We start from the raw sequence: 27807 nt of genomic DNA, 5'->3' as shown, positions 1-27807 counted from the left end.
TATATATATAAAATATATATATATATATATATATATATATATATATATATATATATATATTTTTTTTTTTTTTTTTTTTTTACTTTGTCGCTGTCTCCCGCGTTTGCGAGGTAGCGCAAGGAAACAGACGAAAGAAATGGCCCAACCCACCCCATACACATGTATATACATACGTCCACACACGCAAATATACATACCTACACAGCTTTCCATGGTTTACCCCAGACGCTTCACATGCCTTGATTCAATCCACTGACAGCACGTCAACCCCGGTATACCACATCGCTCCAATTCACTCTATTCCTTGCCCTCCTTTCACCCTCCTGCATGTTCAGGCCCCGATCACACAAAATCTTTTTCACTCCATCTTTCCACCTCCAATTTGGTCTCCCTCTTCTCCTCGTTCCCTCCACCTCCGACACATATATCCTCTTGGTCAATCTTTCCTCACTCATTCTCTCCATGTGCCCGAACCATTTCAAAACACCCTCTTCTGCTCTCTCAACCACACTCTTTTTATTTCCACACATCTCTCTTACCCTTACGTTACTCACTCGATCAAACCACCTCACACCACACATTGTCCTCAAACATCTCATTTCCAGCACATCCATCCTCCTGCGCACAACTCTATCCATAGCCCACGCCTCGCAACCATACAACATTGTTGGAACCACTATTCCTTCAAACATACCCATTTTTGCTTTCCGAGATAATGTTCTCGACTTCCACACATTCTTCAAGGCCCCCAGAATTTTCGCCCCCTCCCCCACCCTATGATCCACTTCCGCTTCCATGGTTCCATCCGCTGCCAGATCCACTCCCAGATATCTAAAACACTACACTTCCTCCAGTTTTTCTCCATTCAAACTCACCTCCCAATTGACTTGACCCTCAACCCTACTGTACCTAATAACCTTGCTCTTATTCACATTTACTCTTAACTTTCTTCTTCCACACATTACCGAACTCAGTCACCAGCTTCTGCAGTTTCTCACATGAATCAGCCACCAGCGCTGTATCATCAGCGAACAACAACTGACTCACTTCCCAAGCTCTCTCATCCCCAACAGACTTCATCCTTGCCCCTCTTTCCAAAACTCTTGCATTCACCTCCCTAACAACCCCATCCATAAACAAATTAAACAACCATGGAGACATCACACACCCCTGCCGCAAACCTACATTCACTGAGAACCAATCACTTTCCTCTCTTCCTACACATACACATGCCTTACATCCTCGATAAAAACTTTTCACTGCTTCTAACAACTTGCCTCTCACACCATATATTCTTAATACCTTCCACAGAGCATCTCTATCAACTCTATCATATGCCTTCTCCAGATCCATAAATGCTACATACAAATCCATATATATATATATATATATATATATATATATATATATATATATATATATATATATATATATATATATATATTTTTTTTTTTTTATTATACTTTGTCGCTGTCTCCCGCGTTTGCGAGGTAGCGCAAGGAAACAGACGAAAGAAATGGCCCAACCCCCCCCATACACATGTATATACATACGTCCACACACACAAATATACATACCTACACAGCTTTCCATGGTTTACCCCAGACGCTTCACATGCCTTGATTCAATCCACTGACAGCACGTCAACTCCGGTATACCACATCGCTCCAATTCACTCTATTCCTTGCCCTCCTTTCACCCTCCTGCATGTTCAGGCCCCGATCACACAAAATCTTTTTCACTCCATCTTTCCACCTCCAATTTGGTCTCCCTCTTCTCCTTGTTCCCTCCACCTCCGACACATATATCCTCTTGGTCAATCTTTCCTCACTCATCCTCTCCATGTGCCCAAACCACTTCAAAACACCCTCTTCTGCTCTCTCAACCACGCTCTTTTTATTTCCACACATCTCTCTTACCCTTACGTTACTCACTCGATCAAACCACCTCACACCACACATTGTCCTCAAACATCTCATTTCCAGCACATCCATCCTCCTGCGCACAACTCTATCCATAGCCCACGCCTCGCAACCATACAACATTGTTGGAACCACTATTCCTCCAAACATACCCATTTTTGCTTTCCGAGATAATGTTCTCGACTTCCACACATTCTTCAAGGCCCCCAGAATTTTCGCCCCCTCCCCCACCCTATGATCCACTTCCGCTTTGTTTACTCTGGTCGAGGTGGTGTGCAAAGTGAGAGGGTTAGGGAAAATGATTTCGTAAACAGAGAAGAGGTAGTAAAAGCTTTGCGGAAGATGAAAGCCGGCAAGGCAGCAAGTTTGGATGGTATTGCAGTGGAATTTATTAAAAAAGGGGGTGACTGTATTATTGACTGGTTGGTAAGGTTATTTAATGTATGTATGACTCATGGTAAGGTGCCTGAGGATTGGTGGAATGCGTGCATAGTGCCATTGTAGAAAGGCAAAGGGGATAAGAGTGAGTGCTCAAATTACAGAGGTATAAGTTTGTTGAGTATTCCTGGTAAATTATATGGGAGGGTATTGATTGAGAGGGTGAAGGCATGTACAGAGCATCAGATTGGGGAAGAGCAGTGTGGTTTCAGAAGTGGTAGAGGATGTGTGGATCAGGTGTTTGCTTTGAAGAATGTATGTGAGAAATACTTAGAAAAGCAAATGGATTTGTATGTAGCATTTATGGATCTGGAGAAGGCATATGATAGAGTTGATAGAGATGCTGTGTGGAAGGTATTAAGAATATATGGTGTGGGAGGCAAGTTGTTAGAAGCAGTGAAAAGTTTTTATCGAGGATGTAAGGCATGTGTACGTGTAGGAAGAGAGGAAAGTGATTGGTTCTCAGTGAATGTAGGTTTGCGGCAGGGGTGTGTGATGTCTCATTGTTGTTTAATTTGTTTATGGATGGGGTTGTTAGGGAGGTGAATGCAAGAGTTTTGGAAAGAGGGGCAAGTATGAAGTCTGTTGTGGATGAGAGAGCTTGGGAAGTGAGTCAGTTGTTGTTCGCTGATGATACAGCGCTGGTGGCTGATTCATGTGAGAAACTGCAGAAGCTGGGGACTGAGTTTGGTAAAGTGTGTGAAAGAAGAAAGTTAAGAGTAAATGTGAATAAGAGCAAGGTAATTAGGTACAGTAGGGTTGAGGGTCAAGTCAATTGGGAGGTAAGTTTGAATGGAGAAAAACTGGAGGAAGTAAAGTGTTTTAGATATCTGGGAGTGGATCTGGCAGCGGATGGAACCATGGAAGCGGAAGTGGATCATAGGGTGGGGGAGGGGGCGAAAATCCTGGGAGCCTTGAAGAATGTGTGGAAGTCGAGAACATTATCTCGGAAAGCAAAAATGGGTATGTTTGAAGGCATAGTGGTTCCAACAATGTTGTATGGTTGCAAGGCGTGGGCTATGGATAGAGTTGTGCGCAGGAGGATGGATGTGCTGGAAATGAGATGTTTGAGGACGTGTGGTGTGACGTGGTTTGATCGAGTAAGTAACGTAAGGGTAAGAGAGATGTGTGGAAATAAAAAGAGCGTAGTTGAGAGAGCAGAAGAGGGTGTTTTGAAATGGTTTGGGCACATGGAGAGAATGAGTGAGGAAAGATTGACCAAGAGGATATATGTGTCGGAGGTGGAGGGAACGAGAAGTGGGAGACCAAATTGGAGGTGGAAAGATGGAGTGAAAACGATTTTGTGTGATCGGGGCCTGAACATGCAGGAGGGTGACAGGAGGGCAAGGAATAGAGTGAATTGGATCGATGTGGTATACCGGGGTTGACGTGCTGTCAGTGGATTGAATCAGGGCATGTGAAGTGTCTGGGGTAAACCATGGAAAGCTGTGTAGGTATGTATATTCGCGTGTGTGGACGTATGTATATACATGTGTATGGGGGTGGGTTGGGCCATTTCTTTCGTCTGTTTCCTTGCGCTACCTCGCAAACGCGGGAGACAGCGACAAAGCAAAAAAGAAAAAAAAATATATTTATATATATATATATATATATATATATATATATATATATATATATATATTATCCCTGGGGATAGCGGTGAAAGAATACTTCCCACGCATTCCTCGCGTGTCGTAGAAGGCGACTAGAGGGGACGGGAGCGGGGGGCCAGAAATCCTCCCCTCCTTGTATTTTTTTTTTTAACTTTCTAAAATGGGAAACAGAAGAAGGAGTCAAGCGGGGAGTGCTCATCCTCCTCGAAGGCTCAGACTGGGGTGTCTAAATGTGTGTGGATGTAACCAAGATGTGAAAAAAGGAGAGATAGGTAGTATGTTTGAGGAAAGGAACCTGGATGTTTTGGCTCTGAGTGAAACGAAGCTCAAGGATAAAGGGGAAGAGTGGTTTGGGAATGTCTTGGGAGTAAAGTCAGGGGTTAGTGAGAGGACAAAAGCAAGGGAAGGAGTAGCAATACTCCTGAAACAGGAGTTGTGGGAGTATGTGATAGAATGTAAGAAAGTAAATTCTCGATTAATATGGGTAAAACTGAAAGTTGATGGAGAGAGATGGGTGATTATTGGTGCATATGCACCTGGGCATGAGAAGAAAGATCATGAGAGGCAAGTGTTTTGGTAGCAGCTGAATGAGTGTGTTAGTGGTTTTGATGCACGAGACCGGGTTATAGTGATGGGTGATTTGAATGCAAAGGTGAGTAATGTGGCAGTTGAGGGAATGATTGGTATACATAGGGTGTTCAGTGTTGTAAATGGAAATGGTGAAGAGCTCATAGATTTATGTGCTGAAAAAGGACTGGTGATTGGGAATACCTGGTTTAAAAAGCGAGATATACATAAGTATACGTATGTAAGTAGGAGAGATGGCCAGAGAACGTTATTGGATTACGTGTTAATTGACAGGCGTGCGAAAGAGAGACTTTTGGATGTTAATGTGCTGAGAGGTGCAACTGGAGGGATGTCTGATCATTATCTTGTGGAGGCTAAGGTGAAGATTTGTATGGGTTCTCAGAAAAGAAGAGTGAATGTTGGGGTGAAGAGGGTGGTGAGAGTAAGTGAGCTTGGGAAGGAGACTTGTGTGAGGAAGTACTAGGAGAGACTGAGTACAGAATGGAAAAAGGTGAGAACAATGGAAGTAAGGGGAGTGGGGGAGGAATGGGATGTATTTAGGGAATCAGTGATGGATTGCGCAAAAGATGCTTGTGGCATGAGAAGAGTGGGAGGTGGGTTGATTAGAAAGGGTAGTGAGTGGTGGGATGAAGAAGTAAGATTATTAGTGAAAGAGAAGAGAGAGGCATTTGGACGATTTTTGCAGGGAAAAAATGCAATTGAGTGGGAGATGTATAAAAGAAAGAGACAGGAGGTCAAGAGAAAGGTGCAAGAGGTGAAAAAGAGGGCAAATGAGAGTTGGGGTGAGAGGGTATCATTAAATTTTAGGGAGAATAAAAAGATGTTCTGGAAGGAGGTAAATAAAGTGCGTAAGACAAGGAAGCAAATGGGAACTTCAGTGAAGGGCGCAAATGGGGAGGTGATAACAAGTAGTGGTGATGTGAGAAGGAGATGGAGTGAGTATTTTGAAGGTTTGTTGAATGTGTTTGATGATAGAGTGGCAGATATAGGGTGTTTTGGTCGAGGTGGTTTGCAAAGTGAGAGGGTTAGGGAAAATGATTTGGTAAACAGAAAAGAGGTAGTAAAAGCTTTGCGGAAGATGTAAGCCGGCAAGGCAGCAGGTTTGGATGGTATTGCAGTGGAATTTATTAAAAAAGGGGGTGACTGTATTATTGACTGGTTGGTAAGGTTATTTAATGTATGTATGACTCATGGTGAGGTGCCTGAGGATTGGCGTAATGCGTGCATAGTGCCATTGTACAAAGGCAAAGGGGATAAGAGTGAGTGCTCAAATTACAGAGGTATAAGTTTGTTAAGTATTCCTGGTAAATTATATGGGAGGGTATTGATTGAGAGGTTGAAGGCATGTACAGAGCATCAGATTGGGGAAGAGCAGTGTGGTTTCAGAAGTGGTAGAGGATGTGTGGATCAGGTGTTTGCTTTGAAGAATGTATGTGAGAAATACTTAGAAAAGCAAATGGATTTGTATGTAGCATTTATGGATCTGGAGAAGGCATATGATAGAGTTGATAGAGATGCTGTGTGGAAGGTATTAAGAATATATGGTGTGGGAGGCAAGTTGTTAGAAGCAGTGAAAAGTTTTTATCGAGGATGTAAGGCATGTGTACGTGTAGGAAGAGAGGAAAGTGATTGGTTCTCAGTGAATGTAGGTTTGCGGCAGGGGTGTGTCTGTTGTGGATGAGAGAGCTTGGGAAGTGAGTCAGTTGTTGTTCACTGATGATACAGCGCTGGTGGCTGATTCATGTGAGAAACTGCAGAAGCTGGTGACTGAGTTTGGTAAAGTGTGTGAAAGAGTAAGTTAAGAGTAAATGTGAATAAGAGCAAGGTTATTAGGTACAGTAGGGTTGAGGACCAAGTCAATTGGGAGGTAAGTTTGAATGGAGAAAAACTGGAGGAAGTTAAGTGTTTTAGATATCTGGGAGTGGATCTGGCAGCGGATGGAACCATGGAAGCAGAAGTGGATCATAGGGTGGGGGAGGGGGCGAAAATCCTGGGAGCCTTGAAGAATGTGTGGAAGTCGAGAACATTATCTCGGAAAGCAAAAATGGGTATGTTTGAAGGAATAGTGGTTCCAACAATGTTGTATGGTTGCGAGGCGTGGGCTATGGATAGAGTTGTGCGCAGGAGAATGGATGTGCTGGAAATGAGATGTTTGAGGACAATGTGTGGTGTGAGGTGGTTTGATCGAGTAAGTAACGTAAGAGTAAGAGAGATTTTTTTTTTTTTTTTTTTTTTTTTTTTTATACTTTGTCGCTGTCTCCCGCGTTTGCGAGGTAGCGCAAGGAAACAGACGAAAGAAATGGCCCAACCCCCCCCCATACACATGTACATACACACGTCCACACACGCAAATATACATACCTACACAGCTTTCCATGGTTTACCCCAGACGCTTCACATGCCTTGATTCAATCCACTGACAGCACGTCAAACCCTGTATACCACATCGCTCCAGTTCACTCTATTCCTTGCCCTCCTTTCACCCTCCTGCATGTTCAGGCCCCGATCACACAAAATCTTTTTCACTCCATCTTTCCACCTCCAATTTGGTCTCCCTCTTCTCCTCGTTCCCTCCACCTCCGACACATATATCCTCTTGGTCAATCTTTCCTCACTCATTCTCTCCATGTGCCCAAACCATTTCAAAACACCCTCTTCTGCTCTCTCAACCACGCTCTTTTTATTTCCACACATCTCTCTTACCCTTACGTTACTTACTCGATCAAACCACCTCACACCACACATTGTCCTCAAACATCTCATTTCCAGCACATCCATCCTCCTGCGCACAACTCTATCCATAGCCCACGCCTCGCAACCATACAACATTGTTGGAACCACTATTCCTTCAAACATACCCATTTTTGCTTTCCGAGATAATGTTCTCGACTTCCACACATTTTTCAAGGCTCCCAAAATGTACAGAGCATCAGATTGGGGAAGAGCAGTGCGGTTTCAGAAGTGGTAGAGGATGTGTGGATCAGGTGTTTGCTTTGAAGAATGTATGTGAGAAATACTTAGAAAAGCAAATGGATTTGTATGTAGCATTTATGGATCTGGAGAAGGCATATGATAGAGTTGATAGAGATGCTCTGTGGAAGGTATTAAGAATATATGGTGTGGGAGGCAAGTTGTTAGAAGCAGTGAAAAGTTTTTATCGAGGATGTAAGGCATGTGTACGTGTAGGAAGAGAGGAAAGTGATTGGTTCTCAGTGAATGTAGGTTTGCGGCAGGGGTGTGTGATGTCTCCATGGTTGTTTAATTTGTTTATGGATGGGGTTGTTAGGGAGGTAAATGCAAGAGTCCTGGAAAGAGGGGCAAGTATGAAGTCTGTTGGGGATGAGAGAGCTTGGGAAGTGAGTCAGTTGTTGTTCGCTGATGATACAGCGCTGGTGGCTGATTCATGTGAGAAACTGCAGAAGCTGGTGACTGAGTTTGGTAAAGTGTGTGGAAGAAGAAAGTTAAGAGTAAATGTGAATAAGAGCAAGGTTATTAGGTACAGTAGGGTTGAGGGTCAAGTCAATTGGGAGGTGAGTTTGAATGGAGAAAAACTGGAGGAAGTGAAGTGTTTTAGATATCTGGGAGTGGATCTGTCAGCGGATGGAACCATGGAAGCGGAAGTGGATCATAGGGTGGGGGAGGGGGCGAAAATTTTGGGAGTAAGAGAGATGTGTGGAAATAAAAAGAGCGTGGTTGAGAGAGCAGAAGTGGGTGTTTTGAAGTGGTTTGGGCACATGGAGAGAATGAGTGAGGAAAGATTGACCAAGAGGATATATGTGTCGGAGGTGGAGGGAACGAGGAGAAGAGGGAGACCAAATTGGAGGTGGAAAGATGGAGTGAAAAAGATTTTGTGTGATCGGGGCCTGAACATGCAGGAGGGTGAAAGGAGGGCAAGGAATAGAGTGAATTGGAGCGATGTGGTATACAGGGGTTGACGTGCTGTCAGTGGATTGAATCAAGGCATGTGAAGCGTCTGGGGTAAACCATGGAAAGCTGTGTAGGTATGTATATTTGCGTGTGTGGACGTGTGTATGTACATGTGTATGGGGGGGGGGTTGGGCCATTTCTTTCGTCTGTTTCCTTGCGCTACCTCGCAAATGCAGGTGACAGCGACAAAGTAAAAAAAAAAAAAAAAAAAAAAAAAAATATATATATATATATATATATATATATATATATTTTTTTTTTTTTTATACTTTGTCGCTGTCTCCCGCATTTGCGAGGTAGCGCAAGGAAACAGACGAAAGAAATGGCCCAACCCCCCCCCCCATACACATGTACATACACACGTCCACACACGGAAATATACATACCTACACAGCTTTCCATGGTTTACCCCAGACGCTTCACATGCCTTGATTCAATCCACTGACAGCACGTCAACCCCTGTATACCACATCGCTCCAATTCACTCTATTCCTTGCCCTTCTTTCACCCTCCTGCATGTTCAGGCCCCGATCACACAAAATCTTTTTCACTCCATCTTTCCACCTCCAATTTGGTCTCCCTCTTCTCCTCGTTCCCTCCACCTCCGACACATATATCCTCTTGGTCAATCTTTCCTCACTCATTCTCTCCATGTGCCCAAACCATTTCAAAACACCCTCTTCTGCTCTCTCAACCACGCTCTTTCTATTTCCACACATCTCTCTTACCCTTACGTTACTTACTCGATCAAACCACCTCACACCACACATTGTCCTCAAACATCTCATTTCCAGCACATCCATCCTCCTGCCACACAACTCTATCCATAGCCCACGCCTCGCAACCATACAACATTGTTGGAACCACTATTCCTTCAAACATACCCATTTTTGCTTTCCGAGATAATGTTCTCGACTTCCACACATTCTTCAAGGCTCCCAAAATTTTCGCCCCCTCCCCCACCCTATGATCACTTCCGCTTCCATGGTTCCATCCGCTGACAGATCCACTCCCAGATATCTAAAACACTTCACTTCCTCCAGTTTTTCTCCATTCAAACTTACCTCTCAATTGACTTGTCCCTCAACCCTACTGTACCTAATAATCTTGCTCTTTATTCACATTTACTCTCAGCTTTCTTCTTTCACACACTTTACCAAACTCAGTCACCAGCTTCTGCAGTTTCTCACATGAATCAGCCACCAGTGCTGTATTATCAGCGAACAACAACTGACTCACTTCCCAAGCTCTCTCATCCACAACAGACTTCATACTTGCCCCTCTTTCCAAAACTCTTGCACTCACCTCCCTAACAACCCCATCCATAAACAAATTAAACAACCATATAGACATCACGCACCCCTGCCGCAAACCAACATTCACTGAGAACCGATCACTTTCCTTTCTTCCTACACGTACACATGCCTTATATCCTCGATAAAAACTTTTCCCTGCTTCTAACAACTTGCCTCCCACACCATATATTCTTAATACCTTCCACAGAGCATCTCTATCAACAATAACTTTTATCCTTAGATTATTTGAGGATGTTGTGTCCCCAAACTTTGATGTAATCTGGTCCAAGGTCTATCTCTCAACTATACTGTTTTTCTCTGTTTCACCTTACTGCTTTCCTAATTCTACAAATTTTATAACTTTCTTTGATTATCGAAACTCCTGCCATGAGGGTATCATATGCTATCACCTACACGTCAAGATCCTCTACAGGAGATTTTAACATTCTCCATAGGGAATGGTGGAACTCAGCTCATATAGACGGTGGGGGTACCGAAGCCCTCAAGTTCTCCTTCCTTAATGAGCTAAATCAAATTATCACCCACCCCACCTATACTCCCGACTACTATGAGCACTCTCCTATTATTTTGGATTTATTTTACAATTCTAATCCTTTATGCTGTAGCTCCAAAGTGGTTCTTCTGACCATGCTATCATAAATGTATATATTTTAACAGGACCTCCTATGTAGCAACCCCCACTAAATGTAATTATTGGCACCTCAATAAAGATGATTGGATTCACCTACAAAAATTAATTTCTCTCCTTGGATAGACTACTGTCTCTCATGTGGTGGTGCTTTTGTCTTTGCCAAACACATAGCAAAGGTTATTGTTGCAGGAATGAAAGCATTTATGTTCTCTTCCTCAGAGACTAACACTTCTTCCAATCCATGGTTCAGCTGTTCCTGTTCTGAGGCCAGTTAGGCAAGGGATCATGGATGTTGGCTTTAGGAAAATTCCCCTTCCTCTGACTTCCATTCAGTATTTATCACTGCCTGTAATCACTGCAAGTATGTTATCCATGAGGCAGAGTGTCCCTGTATCTAAAGAAGTGTTATAATCTGTTCTCTCCATCCATAGATAGGTCTTTCTGGTCTTTGCTCCAGGCATTTTTAACAACTTCTGTCCCTGTAACTTTCTTACATTTTTCATTTCTGATGGTATTATAACTGTCTCTCCCATATATAAAGCAGCTCTCTTTGGATCTCATTTCTCCTCGAACTCTAACTTGAATGACTTTAGAATTCCTTCACTATGTGATGCTTTTCTTACCAATCCTATGCCCCCCCCATAATCTCTTTTCACACTGTTCAAAAAAACACCTCTCTCTCCAGAAACAAGTAAGGCTTATGGACCTGAAGGCATCCATTCCCATGTACTGAGAGAGTGTGCCTCTGAACTTGCACCTGTGCTTGTTCGTCTGTTCCATTTCTTTTTCAAAACCAGAACTTATCTTATTATAAGCATGCTTTGGTACATCCCATCCATCCTATCCCAGAAAAAGGTAACCAATCTGGCCCTTCTTAACTATAATCCAGTTGCTTTGACTTCTATTATTTCCAGAGTTTTTGAATCCCTCCTCAACTCCCATGCCCTCAGAGATCTTGAATCTCTCTGAATACCAGTATGGCTTTCATAAGGTGAAATCCACTGGTGACATCGTTCCTCATCTTACTGATGTCTGGTTATCATTCCTGAAAGATTTTGGGGGTCCTATTTTGTCACCTGTAATATATCCAAAACTTTTAACAAGGTGTGGCATTGGGATCTTATCTCTAAGTTCCACTCTTTTAGTTTCCTCCTTCATATTTAGCTTTCTCTCTGGCCTGTTTATCCCTGTGGTTGTTGATGGATCTACCTCACCCCCTTTCACCATCAACAGCAATGGTCCTCAAGGTTCTGTTCAGTCTTCTATTTTTTTTTTCTCCTTTTGATCAATGATTTTTCTTTTTTCTACTGTGCATTCATATGCTGACAACTCAACACTACATTTCTCCACATCCTTCAAATCTTTTCCTTCTCTCATTTGATCTGCATCTCATCTCAACACAACTTCCTCAGTAAACTCAGACTTGGACTGGATAGCTCAGTAGGGCAGATGTAATCTGGTTAAGTTTAGTGCCCTGAAGACTCAGTATTTGCCCATCTCTCTATCAAAAAATCCTCACAACTTTCTGCTTTGAACATACTTTTTGTCAATTTAATATCCACACTATCGTAGAAACCTCACATTTTGGAAATAACTCATCTCCCTCTAAGGAAATGGGAGTCCTGTTTAGGTGTCAAGATTTAATTTCTTCCAAACAGTTGCTCAGTTTATATAAAGAGTTATCTGTCCTTGTTTGGAGTACTGCTGTCATATCTGGGGGTGGTTTTAGCTCTGCATCGTTGTTCGACAGGGTTGAGTTGAAAGCAGTCCGTCTTATCAGCTCTCCCAGCCTTACATCAAAACTTAACCCACTTGCCTAATGCTGCAGTGTTGGTTCACTGTCCTTTTCTATAGGTATTACTTAGGTTTTTATATACCCCCACTGTTAACTAGAATGCATAATACTCAGCAAGCTACTGCCCCACAAGATTACTGTACAGTCTTTGGTAACTCAAGGCTCGGCCATTTTGATAACTGTTTCTTCCTCTGTACCTCATAGCTTTGGAACTCTTTACCCTTTCATGTCTTTCCCAATAACTCTGACCTGGTACTTTTTGAAAGGCAGGTTTTCACTTCCTCCAAAATCTGTAAATTCTTTTCCTTGTGTATTCCTTTTTCCTCTCATAAACATCTCTATATTCAGTTAAGGTCCGGCCCCTGATGTAGATTTTAGTTCATGACAGGAATGTCCAACATTAAAAAATCATGCTTTCTCATTTTCTGTCTAGGCAAGGTAGCTCCAGGAACAGATGAACTGTGGTCTCACATGCTCACATCCACTCTCTGACAGTCATATGGTATTCATTGAAACCAGAACCCATCATCCACAACCATAGCCCACACCCATAGCTGATTCATAGACCGTAGTTCATCCCATTGACGTATCATCTCCATGCACACCAAATCACTTTAATCTTTTCTATCCCATGCATACCTCATACCCTCTTGAATGTTCAAACCATGATACCTCAAAGCCTCTTTTACTTCTTCCTTACATCTTATTGGTCTCCCCTCCACCTTTCTCAATCCACCTTTAACACAGATCTTCTTTGTCAGTCTTTCTTTCTACATCCTCTCCATATGTCTAAAACGTTTTAGCACACCCTAGTTTGTTTTCTTAATCATACTGTGTTTACTGCCCTACATTACTGTCATTCCTTACATGATCAACCTGCCTCACATCACCTGTTGTCCTCAGTCATTTCATTTCTGGTACATTCACCATCCTCCATCCTTTTGCTTTTAAGGTCCAAAACTTGCATCAATACTATCAGAGTTGCTATACCATCAGACATACCCATCTTTGCCCATCCACAAGATCCTCCCACACAGTGACTCACTTCATCCCTCTGAGTTCCATCTGGTGAAATGAATAAGATTTTGCAAATGCTGTATATTTTCTTTTTCTGCATGCTTACCATTTCCTGCCAAAGCATGATATTGCTGGGAGGACTTGAACAATGGCCTCATTTATTCACATCCACTTTCTTGCTGATTTGTATAATGTCCCAGAACCAGAGCCAGCTATCCACAGTCAAACCCCAGAAACCATTTAGTGGCGAAACATATGTAGTTGCCCTTGACATATCTAAGGCATTGGGGTCTCATCTCTGTACTCCCCTCTTTTGGCTTCCCTCCCTCACTGTGCTCCTTGATATTTAGCTTCCTTTCCAGCCATTCTACATCTGTGGTTATTGATGGATCAGCCTCCCACTTTTCTCCATCAACAGCAATGTTCTTCAAGGTTCTGTCCTGTCACATACACTTTCTCCTTTTTCCAATGAGTTCCTTTTCTCCGCAAATAATGCAGTGCACTCCACTCATACTGTGACAACTCAACACTGCATTCATCCACATCCTTCAATTCTGCTCCCTCTTCTCTCACTCAATCTGCATCTTGTCTTGACACAGCTTCCTCAGTAAACTTGGACTTGGACAGGATATATTAGTGGGGTACACAAAATCTTAAGTTTAATGCCTCCAACACCCAATTTCTATCCATCTCTCTATCGAAAACTCCTTGCAACTTGTCTCTTCTTTGATGGTTCTGTAATTCCAGCTCTTGACTAAATGAATATACTTGATATTATTGTAATGTCCTCTCTTTCTTGGAAATCCCACATTACAGGAATAGCTTAGTCTTCCTCTAAGAAACTGGGTGTCCTGTTTAGATGTCGAAACTTCTCTTCAGAACAGATGCTCATTTATACAAAGGATTGATTCGTCCTTGTATGGATTACTACTCACATTTGGGGTGGTTCTAGCTTTGTATCCTCTTTTGACAGAGTTGAGTAGACAGTGATCCAACTTATAAACTGTCCCAGGCTAACTTCCAAACTTACTCCCTTTCCCTATGCTGCAATGTTGGTTCTTTTTCTCTCTTCTGTAGGTATTACTTTGGTTCTTGCTCCCGAGAGCTGGCTGCTTGTGTGCCCCCACCACTAGCTAGACCACACAATACTCAGCAAGCTCCCGCATCACTTGATTATTGTGTGGCCATCAACGACTCAAGGGTGGGCTATTAAGACACCTACCTCTTTCCCTACATGTCGAAGTTTTGAAACTCCACCTTCTCATGTCTATCCTAGTAATTGTGACCTGGCACATTTCAAGAGACAGGTTTTTTTCACTTTCTCAAAAATCTGTATATACTTTCCCTTGTCTTTTCTTTTTCTGTTTCATAATTCTCTCCATATGTTGATTAAGGCCCAGCATTGATGTGGACTTTTGTCTGTGACTGGAGCCTTCAACATCAAAAAAGAAATTCGTCTCATAAGACCTGCTTGGATTTTCTACTTGTCAGTGCAAAATATTTTTCCCTTCCACAGTTCAAGCAGCCCTTCTTTACAGCCTTACATATAATGAATAAGTGAATAGATAAAGAATTTTCTTTTTTATTCAGGCAGCCAATCAGCAGAATATGTACACTTGGGAAATTACTTAACTGGGAGTTTATGATAGCAATTGATAAATTAATCACAAAAGACCTGAAGCTTAAGATGGGGCTAGATACTTCTTTGCTTTGGATAAGCACATGCATAAGGTATATCATCTTAGTCTGGGAAGTATTACTGGACAGATTTTCTGGTTTGTATTTCATACTTTTACTGGTGATTAGTTGACATTAAGTATTGTAAAGTTACAAATTGGTCGAAATGCAATCATATTTAGTCAACATACCGATATGGGTAAAACTGAAAGTGGATGGAGAGAGATGGGTGTTTATTGCTGCATATGCACCTGGACATGAGAAGAAAGATCATGAGAGGCAAATGTTTTGGGAGCAGCTGAGTGAGTGTGTTGGTAGTTTTGATGCACAAGACCGGGTTATAGTGATGGGTGATTTGAATGCAAAGGTGAGTAGTGTGGCAATTGAGGGAATAATTGGTGTACATGGGGTGTTCAGTGTTGTAAATGGAAATGGTGAAGAGCTTGTAGATTTACGTGCTGAAAAAGGGCTGGTGATTGGGAATACCTGGTTTAAAAAAAGAGATATACATAAGTATATGTTGGAAAGGATCACAATTTTGCGTGTGATCAAGATATTCCTATGAGTCCACAGGGAAAATGAAACACGAAAAGTTCCCAAGTGCACTTTCGTGTAATAATCACATCATCAGGGGAGACACAAGAGAGAAATATAACAGTCAGTTGATATACATCGAAGAGACGAAGCTAAGACGCCATTTGGTAAACGTGATTGTCCAAAACATACAACAAGCGTTCATAAACTTATCATTTTACAAATCTTATCAACAATAAAGTTATCTAATTTGTATAGGCCCTCACTAATATTAAGATTATAATTCTTTGTGTATTTAATAATAGAAGATTCAATGATATTTCTCTTGGTAATAGAGTTAGAGTTAATAACTGAGATGGCGTTACTCCAGTCAATACAATGATCATAGTTTTTAACATGATTAAACAAGGCATTTGATTCTTGTCCTGTTCTTATACTATATTCATGTTGCTTAAGTCTAACAGAAAGATCCTTACCAGTCTGACCAATATAAAATTTATCACAGTTTCCACAAGGAACTTTATAGGTGCAACCAAGAGAATTTTCTGGTGAATTCCTGATTAAGATATTCTTTATAGTATTATTGTTGCTAAAGGCAACATTTACATTAAAGGATTTAAGCAACATGGGAAGCAAAGTGAAATTATTATTAAAAGGGAGAACTAAAAGATTCTTGGTGTCAATAGGAGGTTTGGGCTCAACTCTATAAAATGATTTCTTTGCTAACTTAAGGGATTTATCAATGAAAGATCTAGGGTACTTTAACTTTGATCCAATAGAATATATCTTCTCAAACTCATCATCAATAAACTCTGGACTGCAAATACGTAATGCCCTAAGGAACATAGATTGAAATGATGATAATTTAACTCTGTCATGTTGAGATGAATAATGATGGATATGTGAGCATACAGAAAACCCACCAATGTATCCTCATATATCCATTATTACTCATTTCAACATGACAGAGTTAAATTATCATCATTTCAATCTATGTACCTTAGGGCATTATATATTTGCAGTCCAGAGTTTATTGATGATGAGTTTGAGAAGATATATTCTATTGGATCAAAGTTAAAGTACCCTAGATCTTTCATTGATAAATCCCTAACGTTAGCAAAGAAATCATTTTATAGAGTTGAGCTCAAACCTCCCATTGACACCAAGAATCTTTTAGTTCTCCCTTTTGATAATAATTTCACTTTGCTTCCCATGTTGCTTAGATCCTTTAATGTAAATGTTGCCTTTAGCAACAATAATACTATAAACAATATCTTAATCAGGAATTCACCAGAAAATTCTCTTGGTTGCATCTATAAAGTGCCTTGTGGAAGCTGTGACAAATTTTATGTTGGTCAGACTGGTAAGGATCTTTCTGTTAGACTTAAGCAACATAAATATAACATAAGAACGGGACAAGAATCAAATGCCTTGTTTAATCATGTTAAAAACTATGATCATTGTACTGACTGGAGTAGCGCCATCTCAGTTATTAACTCTAACTCTATTACCAAGAGAAATATCATTGAATCTTCTATTATCAAATACACAAAGAATTATAATCTTAATATAAGTGATGGTCTATACAAATTAGATAACTTTATTGTTGAGAAGATTTGTAAAATGATAAGTTTATGAACGCTCGTTGTATGTTTTGGACAATCACATGTTTACCAAATGGCGTCTTAGCTTCGTCTCTTCGATGTATATCAACTGACTGTTATATTTCTCTCTTGTGTCTCCCCTGATGATGTGATTATTACACGAAAGTGCACTTGGGAACTTTTCGTGTTTCATTTTCCCCGTGGACTCATAGGAATAAGTATACGTATGTAAGTAGGAGACATGGCCAGAGAGCGTTTGTTGGATTATATTTTAATTGATAGGCATGCGAGAGAGACTTTTGGATGTTAATGTGCTGAGAGGTGCAACTGGAGGGATGTCCGATCATTATCTTGTGGAAGCGAAGGTGAAGATATGTAGAGATTTTCAGAAAAGAAGAGAGAATGTTTGGGTGAAGAGAGTGGTGAGAGTATGTGAGCTTGGGAAGGAGACTTGTGTGAGGAAGTACCAGGAGAGACTGAGTACAGAATGGAAAAAAGTGAGAACAAAAGACATAAGGGAGGAGTGGGGGAGGAATGGGATGTATTTAGGGAAGCAGTGATGGCTTGCGCAAAAGATGCTTGTGGCATGAGAAGCATGAGAGATGGGCAGATTAGAAAGGGTAGTGAGTGGTGGGATGAAGAATTAAGATTATTAATGAAAGAGAAGAGAGAGGCATTTGGACGATTTTTGCAGGGAAATAATGCAAATGACTGGGAGATGTATAAGAGAAAGAGGCAGGAGGTCAAGAGAAAGGTGCAAGAGGTGAAAAAGAAGGCAAATGAGAGTTGGGGTGAGAGAGTATCATTAGATTTTAGGGAGAATAAAAAGATGTTTTGGAAGGAGGTAAATATAGGGAACAAATGGGAACAATAGCGAAAGAGGCTAATGGGGAGGAGATAACAAGTAGTGGTGATGTGAGAAGGAGATGGAGTGAGTATTTTGAAGGTTTGCTGAATGTGTTTGATGACAGAGTGGCAGATATAGGGTGTTTTGGTCGAGGTGGTGTGCAAAGTGAGAGGGTTAGGGAGAATGATTTGGTAAACAGAGAAGAGGCAGTAAAAGCTTTGCGGAAGATGAAAGCCAGCAAGGCAGCAGGTTTGGATGGTATTGCAGTGGAATTTATTAAAAAAGGATGTGACTGTATTGTTGACTGGTTGGTAAGGTTATTTAATGTATGTATGACTCATGGTGGAGTGCTTGAGGATTGGTGGAATGCTTGCATAGTGCCATTGTACAAAGGCAAAGAGGATAAAAGTGAGTGCTCAAGTTACAGAGGTATAAGTCTGTTGAGTATTCCTAGTAAATTATATGGGAGGGTATTGATTGAGAGGGTGAAGGTATGTACAGAGCAGCAGATTGGGGAAGAGCAGTGTGGTTTCAGAAGTGGTAGAGGATGTGTGGATCAGGTGTTTGCTTTGAAGAATGTATGTGAGAAATACTTAGAAAAGCAAATGGATTTGTATGTAGCATTTATGGATCTGGAGAAGGCATATGATAGAGTTGATAGAGATGCTCTGTAGAAGGTATTAAGAATATATGGTGTGGGAGGCAAGTTGTTAGAAGCAGTGAAAAGTTTTTATTGAGGATGTAGGGCATGTGTACGAGTAGGAAGAGAGTAAAGTGATTAGTTCTTAGTGAATGTTGGTTTGTGGTAGGGGTGCGTGATGTCTCCATGGTTCTTTAATTTGTTTATGGATGGAGTTGTTAGGTGGGTGAATGCTAGAGTTTTGGAAAGAGGGGCAAGTATGCAGTCTGTTCTGGATGAGAGAGCTTGGGAAGTGAGTCAGTTGTTGTTCGCTGATAATACAGCACTGGTGGATGATTCATGTGAGAAACTGCAGAAGCTGGTGACTGAGTTTGGTAAAGTGTGGGAAAGAAGAAAGCTGAGATTAAATGTGAATAAGAGCAAGGTTATTAGGTATAGTAGGGTTGAGGGGCAAGTCAATTGGGAGGTAAGTTTGAATGGAGAAAAACTGGAGGAAGTGAAGTGTTTTAGATATCTGGGAGTGGATTTGGCAGCGGATGGGACCATGGAAGCGGAAGTGAATCATAGGGTGGGGAGGGGGCGAAAGTTCTGGGAGCATTGGAAAATGTGTGGAAGTCGAGAACGTTATCTTGGAAAGCAAAAATGGGTATGTATGAAGGAATAGTGGTTCCAACAATGTTATATGGTTGCGAGGCATGGGCTATAGATAGAGTTGTGCGGAGAAGAGTGAATGTCCTGGAAATGAGATGTTTGAGGACAATATGTGGTGTGAGGTGGTTTGATCAAGTAAGTAATGAAAGGGTAAGAGAGATGTGTGGTAATAAAAAGAGTGTGGATGAGAGAGCAGAAGAGGGTGTTCTGAAATGGTTTGGCCACATGGAGAGAATGATTGAGGAAAGATTGACAAAGAGGAAATGTGTGTCAGAGGTGGAGGGAACGAGGAGAAGTGGGAGACCAAATTGGAGGTGGAAAGATGAAGTGAAAAAGATTTTGAGTGATCGGGGCCTGAACATGCAGGAGGGTGAAAGGCTTGCAAGGAATGGAGTGAATTGGAACAATGTGGTATACCAGGTTCGACATACTGTGAACGGATTGAACCAAGGCATGTGGAGCGTCTTGGGTAAACCATGGAAAGTTTTGTGGGGCCTGGATGTGGAAAGGGAGCAGTGGTTTCGGTGCATTATACATGACAGCTAGAGACTGAGTGTGAATGAATGTGGCCTTTGTTGTCTTTTCCTAGCACTACCTCGCACACATGCGGGGGGAGAGGGTTGTCATTTCATGTGTGGCGGGGTGGTGACGGAAATGAATAAGGGCAGACAGTATGAATTATGTGCATGAGTATATACATGTATATGTCTGTGTGTATATATATATATATATATATATATATATATATATATATATATATATATATATATATATATATACAGTTTTGGACAGAGGGGCAGGTATGAAGTCTGTTGGGATGAGAGAGCTTGGGAAGTGAGTCAGTTGTTGTTCGCTGATGATACAGCGCTGGTGGCTGATTCATGTGAGAAACTGCAGAAGCTGGTGACTGAGTTTGGTAAAAGTGTGTGAAAGAAGAAAGTTAAGAGTAAATGTGAATAAGAGCAAGGTAATTAGGTACAGTAGGGTTGAGGGTCAAGTCAATTGGGAGGTAAGTTTGAATGGAGAAAAACTGGAGGAAGTAAAGTGTTTTAGATATCTGGGAGTGGATCTGGCAGCGGATTGAACAATGGAAGCAGAAGTAGATCATAGGGTGGGGGAGGGGGCGAAAATCCTGGGAGCCTTGAAGAATGTGTGGAAGTCGAGAACATTATCTCGGAAAGCAAAAATGGGTATGTTTGAAGGAATAGTGGTTCCAACAATGTTGTATGGTTGCGAGGCGTGGGCTATGGATAGAGTTGTGCGCAGGAGGATGAATGTGCTGGAAATGAGATGTTTGAGGACAATGTGTGGTGTGAGGTGGTTTGATCGAGTAAGTAATGTAAGGGTAAGAGAGATGTGTGGAAATAAAAAGAGCGTGGTTGAGAGAGCAGAAGAGGGTGTTTTGAAATGGTTTGGGCGCATGGAGAGAATGAGTGAGGAAAGATTGACCAAGAGGTTATATGTGTTGGAGGTGGAGGGAACGAGGAGAAGTGGGAGACCAAATTGGAGGTGGAAAGATGGAGTGAAAAAGATTTTGTGTGATCAGGGCCTGAACATGCAGGAGGGTGAAAGGAGGGCAAGGAATAGAGTGAATTGGATCGATGTGGTATACCGGGGTTGACGTGCTGTTAGTGGATTGAATCAGGGCATGTGAAGCGTCTGGGGTAAACCATGGAAAGCTGTGTAGGTATGTATATTTGCGTGTGTGGACGTATGTATATACATGTGTATGGGGTGGGTTGGGCCATTTCTTTCGTCTGTTTCCTTGCGCTACCTCGCAAATACGGGAGACAGCGACAAAGCAAAAAAAAAATATATATATATATATTTATTTGTATTTATTTTGCTTTGTCGCTGTCTCCCGCGTTTGCGAGGTAGCGCAAGGAAACAGACGAAAGAAATGGCCCAACCCACCCCCATACACATGTATATACACACATGTCCACACACGCAAATATACATACCTATACATCTCAATGTACACATATATATACACACACAGATACATACATATATACCCATGCACAAAATTCACACTGTCTGCCTTTATTCATTCCCATCGCCACCTCGCCACACATGGAATACCATCCCCCTCCCCCCTCATGTGTGCAGGGTAGCGCTATGAAAAGACAACAAAGGCCTCATTCGTTCACACTCAGTCTCTAGCTGTCATGCAATAATGCCCTAAACCACAGCTCCCTTTCCACATCCAGGCCCCACACAACTTTCCATGGTTTACCCCAGACGCTTCACATGCCCTGATTCAATCCACTGACAGCACGTCAACCCCGGTATACCACATCGATCCAATTCACTCTATTCCTTGCCCGCCTTTCACCCTCCTGCATGTTCAGGCCCCGATCACTCAAGATCTTTTTCACTCCATCTTTCCACCTCCAATTTGGTCTCCCACTTCTCCTTGTTCCCTCCACCTCCAACACATATATCCTCTAGGTCAATCTTTCCTCACTCATTCTCTCCATGTGCCCAAACCATTTCAAAACACCCTCTTCTGCTCTCTCAACCATGCTCTTTTTATTTCCACACATCTCTCTTACCCTTACATTGCTTACTCGATCAAACCACCTCACACCACACATTGTCCTCAAACATCTCATTTCCAGCACATCCACCCTCCTGCACACAACTCTATCCATAGCCCACGCCTCGCAGCCATACAACATTGTTGCAACCACTATTCCTTCAAACATAGCCATTTTTGCTTTCCGAGATAATGTTCTCGACTTCCACACATTCTTCAAGGCTCCCAGGATTTTCGCCCCCTCCCCCACCCTATGATTCACTTCCGCTTCCATGGTTCCATCCGCTGCCAGATCCACTCCCAGATATCTAAAACACTTTACTTCCTCCAGTTTTTCTCCATTCAAGCTTACCTCCCAAATGACTTGACCCTCAACCCTACTGTACCTAATAACCTTGCTCTTATTCACATTTAACTTTCTTCTTTCACACACTTTACCAAACTCAGTCACCAGCTTCTGCAGTTTCTCACATGAATCAGCCACCAGCTGGGTTGGGCCATTTCTTTCGTCTGTTTCCTTGCGCTACCTCACTAACGCGGAAGACACTGACGAAGTATTATGATAGAAAATAATGGGTCTGACATGCTGTCAATGGAGGGAACCAGTGCATGTGAAAAACATCTGGGATAAACCATGGAAAGGTCTGTGGGGCCTGGATGTGGATAGGGAGCTCTGGTTTTGGCACATTACAAAAGACAGCCAGAGAGTGAGTGTGAACGAATGTGGCCTTTTTTTGTTTGTTTTCCTGGCGCTACCTCGCTGAAGAGGGGAGCAGCGTTGCTGTTTCCTGTTGGGCGGGATGGTGCCAGGAATGGATGAAGGCAAGCAAGAATGAATATGTACATGTGCATATATGATATATATGTCTGTGTATGCATATGTATATGTATATATATTGTTATGTATATGTGTGTGTATGGGCATTTATGTATATTTATGTGTATATGAGTGGATTGGCTGTTGTTCTTCTGTTTCCTGGCACTACCTCGCTGATCCAGGAAACGGTGATCAAGTATAATAAAAAGTGATGTATAACATCATGTATTTCATTGTGTACATTACGTGGTGAATGTTTTCAAATTGGTGTATTAAAGTACAGTATGACCAGTTTTACGAGAAATGTTTAGGAATCAGCCATTTTGTGTACAAAAATTCTGGTTATTCAAGTTTTTTAACATTACACTAATTTCAGGAATTGCAATATTAAACAATATTTTACCTTTTGTGAATTTTTAACATAGAGGAAATGTTGATATATGTAAGCAATGCCTCGATCTTTTGCTGCGTGGTAATATAAATAGTCATCATGCAAATGTTGAAGTTCTTTAGCCTTTAGCCAGCCTCTTGCACAACTTCATCATCTGTAAGAGGTTTAAAATGTTCCTCTTCATGCTAGATGTAAGTGGCTTTGAGTTGCAGTCAGGCTGTTGCTGATGACACTTGATAGGGGTCATGATTGACAGCAGTAATTCAGCGTGCACAAAATACACAAATATGCAAGACTAGCTTGTAACAGTTCATGCTAGAAAGCACATGGGAGATGGTAAACAATCACCAATGCCACAAAACACTGGGTGATGAGCACACTAACTGCTGTGGTTGGGTGCACACATAATTTGAAATATTTTCTCTTACCTTTTTGATTTCTTTTATTTTGTTGGATAATGGAGGGTTGTCAACTGACATAAAAAAATGTTTCAAACAATTTGGAGTCTCAGATTTCAAATAGCTGAGGTTTTACTGTAATATAATCATTGACATACAAATGATTATGGGGAAAGTAAGCTATTCTTAAATCTGGTAGAAGGCTAGCTCTGCCCAAGCTGCACACTGATAGATACAAAAAGTCGTTTGTACCTAAAAGCATTCTGCTTTTCAATCATCTATCATCACTATAACTTCTAGCTTTAAGTTTCATGATAACTGTAGGTGACGGTTCATGATAGGGATGGTGACAAGCTGATAGCGCATGTACACAATAGCAAAGTAACATTTTATATGAAATAACCTATTCAACATTTCTTGTTAATATTTTAATGTTTTTTTTTTTTTTTACAACTACTAAGGAGCTCTAAAGCCAAAACAAATTTCATTTTGTATTACATTTTGTATAACAATTTGACGAATAAAGTATTTGCTGTTTCAACTGTGCAGTTGTTCATGGACTATTCATGACATTCACAGTTGTATTGGTTGGTACAAAGTGATTAAGTGATTGTGGTAAAGGATGTTGGTCAGGGAAGGCTGGACAGGGGAAAGTTTCCAGTGGTGAGTACTGTGCTGGTATGAGTAACTGTTGGTGTCATGGTGTTTACACTGGGCAGTCATCACTTAGACCCTAAAGGAAAAGCTTACCGAGTTGTACTGTCGGTGTCATGGTGTTTACACTGGGGAGTCATCCCTCAAATCCTAAAGGAAATTCTTACTGAGTTGCTGATTAACTAGTTATATATATATATATTTTTTTTCTTTTGTCGGTCTCCCGCGTTTGCGAGGTAGCGCAAGGAAACAGACGAAAGAAATGGCCCAACCCACCCCCATACACATGTATATACATACGTCCACACACGCAAATATACATATCTACACAGCTTTCCATGGTTTACCCCAAACGCTTCACATGCCCTGATTCAATCCACTGATAGCACGTCAACCCCGGTATACCACATCGATCCAATTCACTCTATTCCTTGCCCTCCTTTCACCCTCCTGCATGTTCAGGCCCTGATCACACAAAATCTTTTTCACTCCATCTTTCCACCTCCAATTTGGTCTCCCACTTCTCCTCGTTCCCTCCACCTCTGACACATATATCCTCTTGGTCAATCTTTCCTCACTCATTCTCTCCATGTGCCCAAACCATTTCAAAACACCATCTTCTGCTCTCTCAACCACGCTCTTTTTATTTCCACACATCTCTCTTACCCTTACGTTACTTACTCAATCAAACCACCTCACACCACACATTGTCCTCAAACATCTCATTTCCAGCACATCCATCCTCCTGCACACAACTCTATCCATAGCCCATGCCTCGCAACCATACAACATTGTTGGAACCACTATTCCTTCAAACATACCCATTTTTGCTTTCCGAGATAATGTTCTCGACTTCCACACAGTCTTCAAGGCTCCCAGAATTTTCACCCCCTCCCCCACCCTATGATCCACTTCCGCTTCCATGGTTCCATCTGCTGCCAGATCCACTCCCAGATATCTAAAACATTTTACTTCCTCCAGTTTTTCTCCATTCAAACTTACCTCCCAATTGACTTGACCCTCAACCCTACTGTACCTAATAATGTTGCTCTTATTCACATTTACTCTTAACTTTCTTCTTTCACACACTTTACCAAACTCAGTCACCAGCTTCTGCAGTTTCTCACATGAATCAGCCACCAGCGCTGTATCATCAGCGAACAACAACTGACTCACTTCCCAAGCTCTCTCATCCACAACAGACTTCATACTTGCCCCTCTTTCCAAAACTCTTGCATTCACCTCCCTAACAACCCCATCCCTAAACAAATTAAACAACCATGGAGACATCACACACCCCTGCCGCAAACCTACATTCACTGAGAACCAATCACTTTCCTCTCTTCCTACACGTACACATGCCTTACATCCTCGATAAAAACTTTTCACTGCTTCTAACAACTTGCCTCCCACACCATATATTCTTAATACCTTCCACAGAGCATCTCTATCAACTCTATCATATGCCTTCTCCAGATCCATAAATGCTACATACAAATCCATTTCCTTTTCTAAGTATTTCTCACATACATTCTTCAAAGCAAACACTTGATCCACACATCCTCTACCACTTCTGAAACCACCCTGCTCTTCCCCAATCTGATGCTCTGTACATGCCTTCACCCTCTCAATCAATACCCTCCCATATAATTTACCAGGAATACTCAACAAACTTATACCTCTGTAATTTGAGCACTCACTCTTATCCCCTTTGCCTTTGTACAATGGCACTATGCACGCATTCCGCCAATCCTCAGGCACCTCACCATGAGTCATACATACATTAAATAACCTTACCAACCAGTCAATAATACAGTCACCCCCTTTTTTAATAAATTCCACTGCATTACCATCCAAACCTGCTGCCTTGCCGGCTTTCATCTTCCGCAAAGCTTTTACTACCTCTTCTCTGTTTACCAAATCATTTTCCCTAACCCTCTCACTTTGCCCACCACCTCGACCAAAACACCCTATATCTGCTACTCTATCATCAAACACATTCAACAAACCTTCAAAATACTCACTCCATCTCCTTCTCACATCACCACTACTTGTTATCACCTCCATTTGCGCCCTTCACTGAAGTTCCCATTTGCTCCCTTGTCTTACGCACTGTATTTACCTCCTTCCAGAACATCTTTTTATTCTTCCTAAAATTTAATGATACTCTCTCACCCCAACTCTCATTTGCCCTCTTTTTCACCTCTTGCACCTTTCTCTTGACCTCCTGTCTCTTTCTTTTATACATCTCCCACTCAATTGCATTTTTTTCCTGCAAAAATCGTCCAAATGCCTCTCTCTTCTCTTTCACTAATACTCTTACTCCTTCATCCCACCACTCACTACCCTTTCTAATCAACCCACCTCCCACTCTTCTCATGCCACAAGCATCTTTTGCGCAATCCATCACTGATTCCCTAAATACATCCCATTCCTCCCCCACTCCCCTTACTTCCATTGTTCTCACCTTTTTCCATTCTGTACTCAGTCTCTCCTGATTCTTCCTCACACAAGTCTCCTTCCCAAGCTCACTTACTCTCACCCACCCTCTTCACCCCAACATTCACTCTTCTTTTCTGAAAACCCATACAAATCTTCACCTTAGACTCCACAAGATAATGATCAGACATCCCTCCAGTTGCACCTCTCAGCACATTAACATCCAAAAGTCTCTCTTTCACTCGCCTGTCAATTAACACGTAATCCAATAACGCTCTCTGGCCATCTCTCCTACTTACATACGTATACTTATGTATATCTCGCTTTTTAAACCAGGTATTCCCAATCACCAGTCCTTTTTCAGCACATAAATCTACAAATATATATATATATATATATATATATATATATATATATATATATATATATATATATATATATATATATATATATATATTCTTTTTTTTTTTATTTTTGCTTTGTCGCTGTCTCCCGCGTTTGCGAGGTAGCGGAAGGAAACAGACGAAAGAAATGGCCCAACCCACCCCCATACACATGTATATACATACGTCCACACACGCAAATATACATATCTACACAGCTTTCCATGGTTTACCCCAAACGCTTCACATGCCCTGATTCAATCCACTGATAGCACGTCAACCCCGGTATACCACATCGATCCAATTCACTCTATTCCTTGCCCTCCTTTCACCCTCCTGCATGTTCAGGCCCTGATCACACAAAATCTTTTTCACTCCATCTTTCCACCTCCAATTTGGTCTCCCACTTCTCCTCGTTCCCTCCACCTCTGACACATATATCCTCTTGGTCAATCTTTCCTCACTCATTCTCTCCATGTGCCCAAACCATTTCAAAACACCATCTTCTGCTCTCTCAACCACGCTCTTTTTATTTCCACACATCTCTCTTACCCTTACGTTACTTACTCAATCAAACCACCTCACACCACACATTGTCCTCAAACATCTCATTTCCAGCACATCCATCCTCCTGCACACAACTCTATCCATAGCCCATGCCTCGCAACCATACAACATTGTTGGAACCACTATTCCTTCAAACATACCCATTTTTGCTTTCCGAGATAATGTTCTCGACTTCCACACAGTCTTCAAGGCTCCCAGAATTTTCACCCCCTCCCCCACCCTATGATCCACTTCCGCTTCCATGGTTCCATCTGCTGCCAGATCCACTCCCAGATATCTAAAACATTTTACTTCCTCCAGTTTTTCTCCATTCAAACTTACCTCCCAATTGACTTGACCCTCAACCCTACTGTACCTAATAATGTTGCTCTTATTCACATTTACTCTTAACTTTCTTCTTTCACACACTTTACCAA

The 27807-nt window shown here is 41.6% G+C and overlaps 1 protein-coding gene across 1 annotated transcript in view; it reads left to right on the top strand.

Annotated features, from left to right (window-relative positions):
- Dscam1 (Down syndrome cell adhesion molecule 1) overlaps nt 1-27807 on the top strand; it is a 1447516-nt gene that overhangs the window by 1016933 nt on the left and 402776 nt on the right. The window lies entirely within an intron of this gene.

Source organism: Panulirus ornatus, chromosome 11 (genome assembly GCF_036320965.1).
Source record: "Panulirus ornatus isolate Po-2019 chromosome 11, ASM3632096v1, whole genome shotgun sequence".
Lineage (NCBI taxonomy): Eukaryota > Metazoa > Arthropoda > Malacostraca > Decapoda > Palinuridae > Panulirus > Panulirus ornatus.
This window is presented reverse-complemented; position numbering and strand designations above follow the sequence as displayed.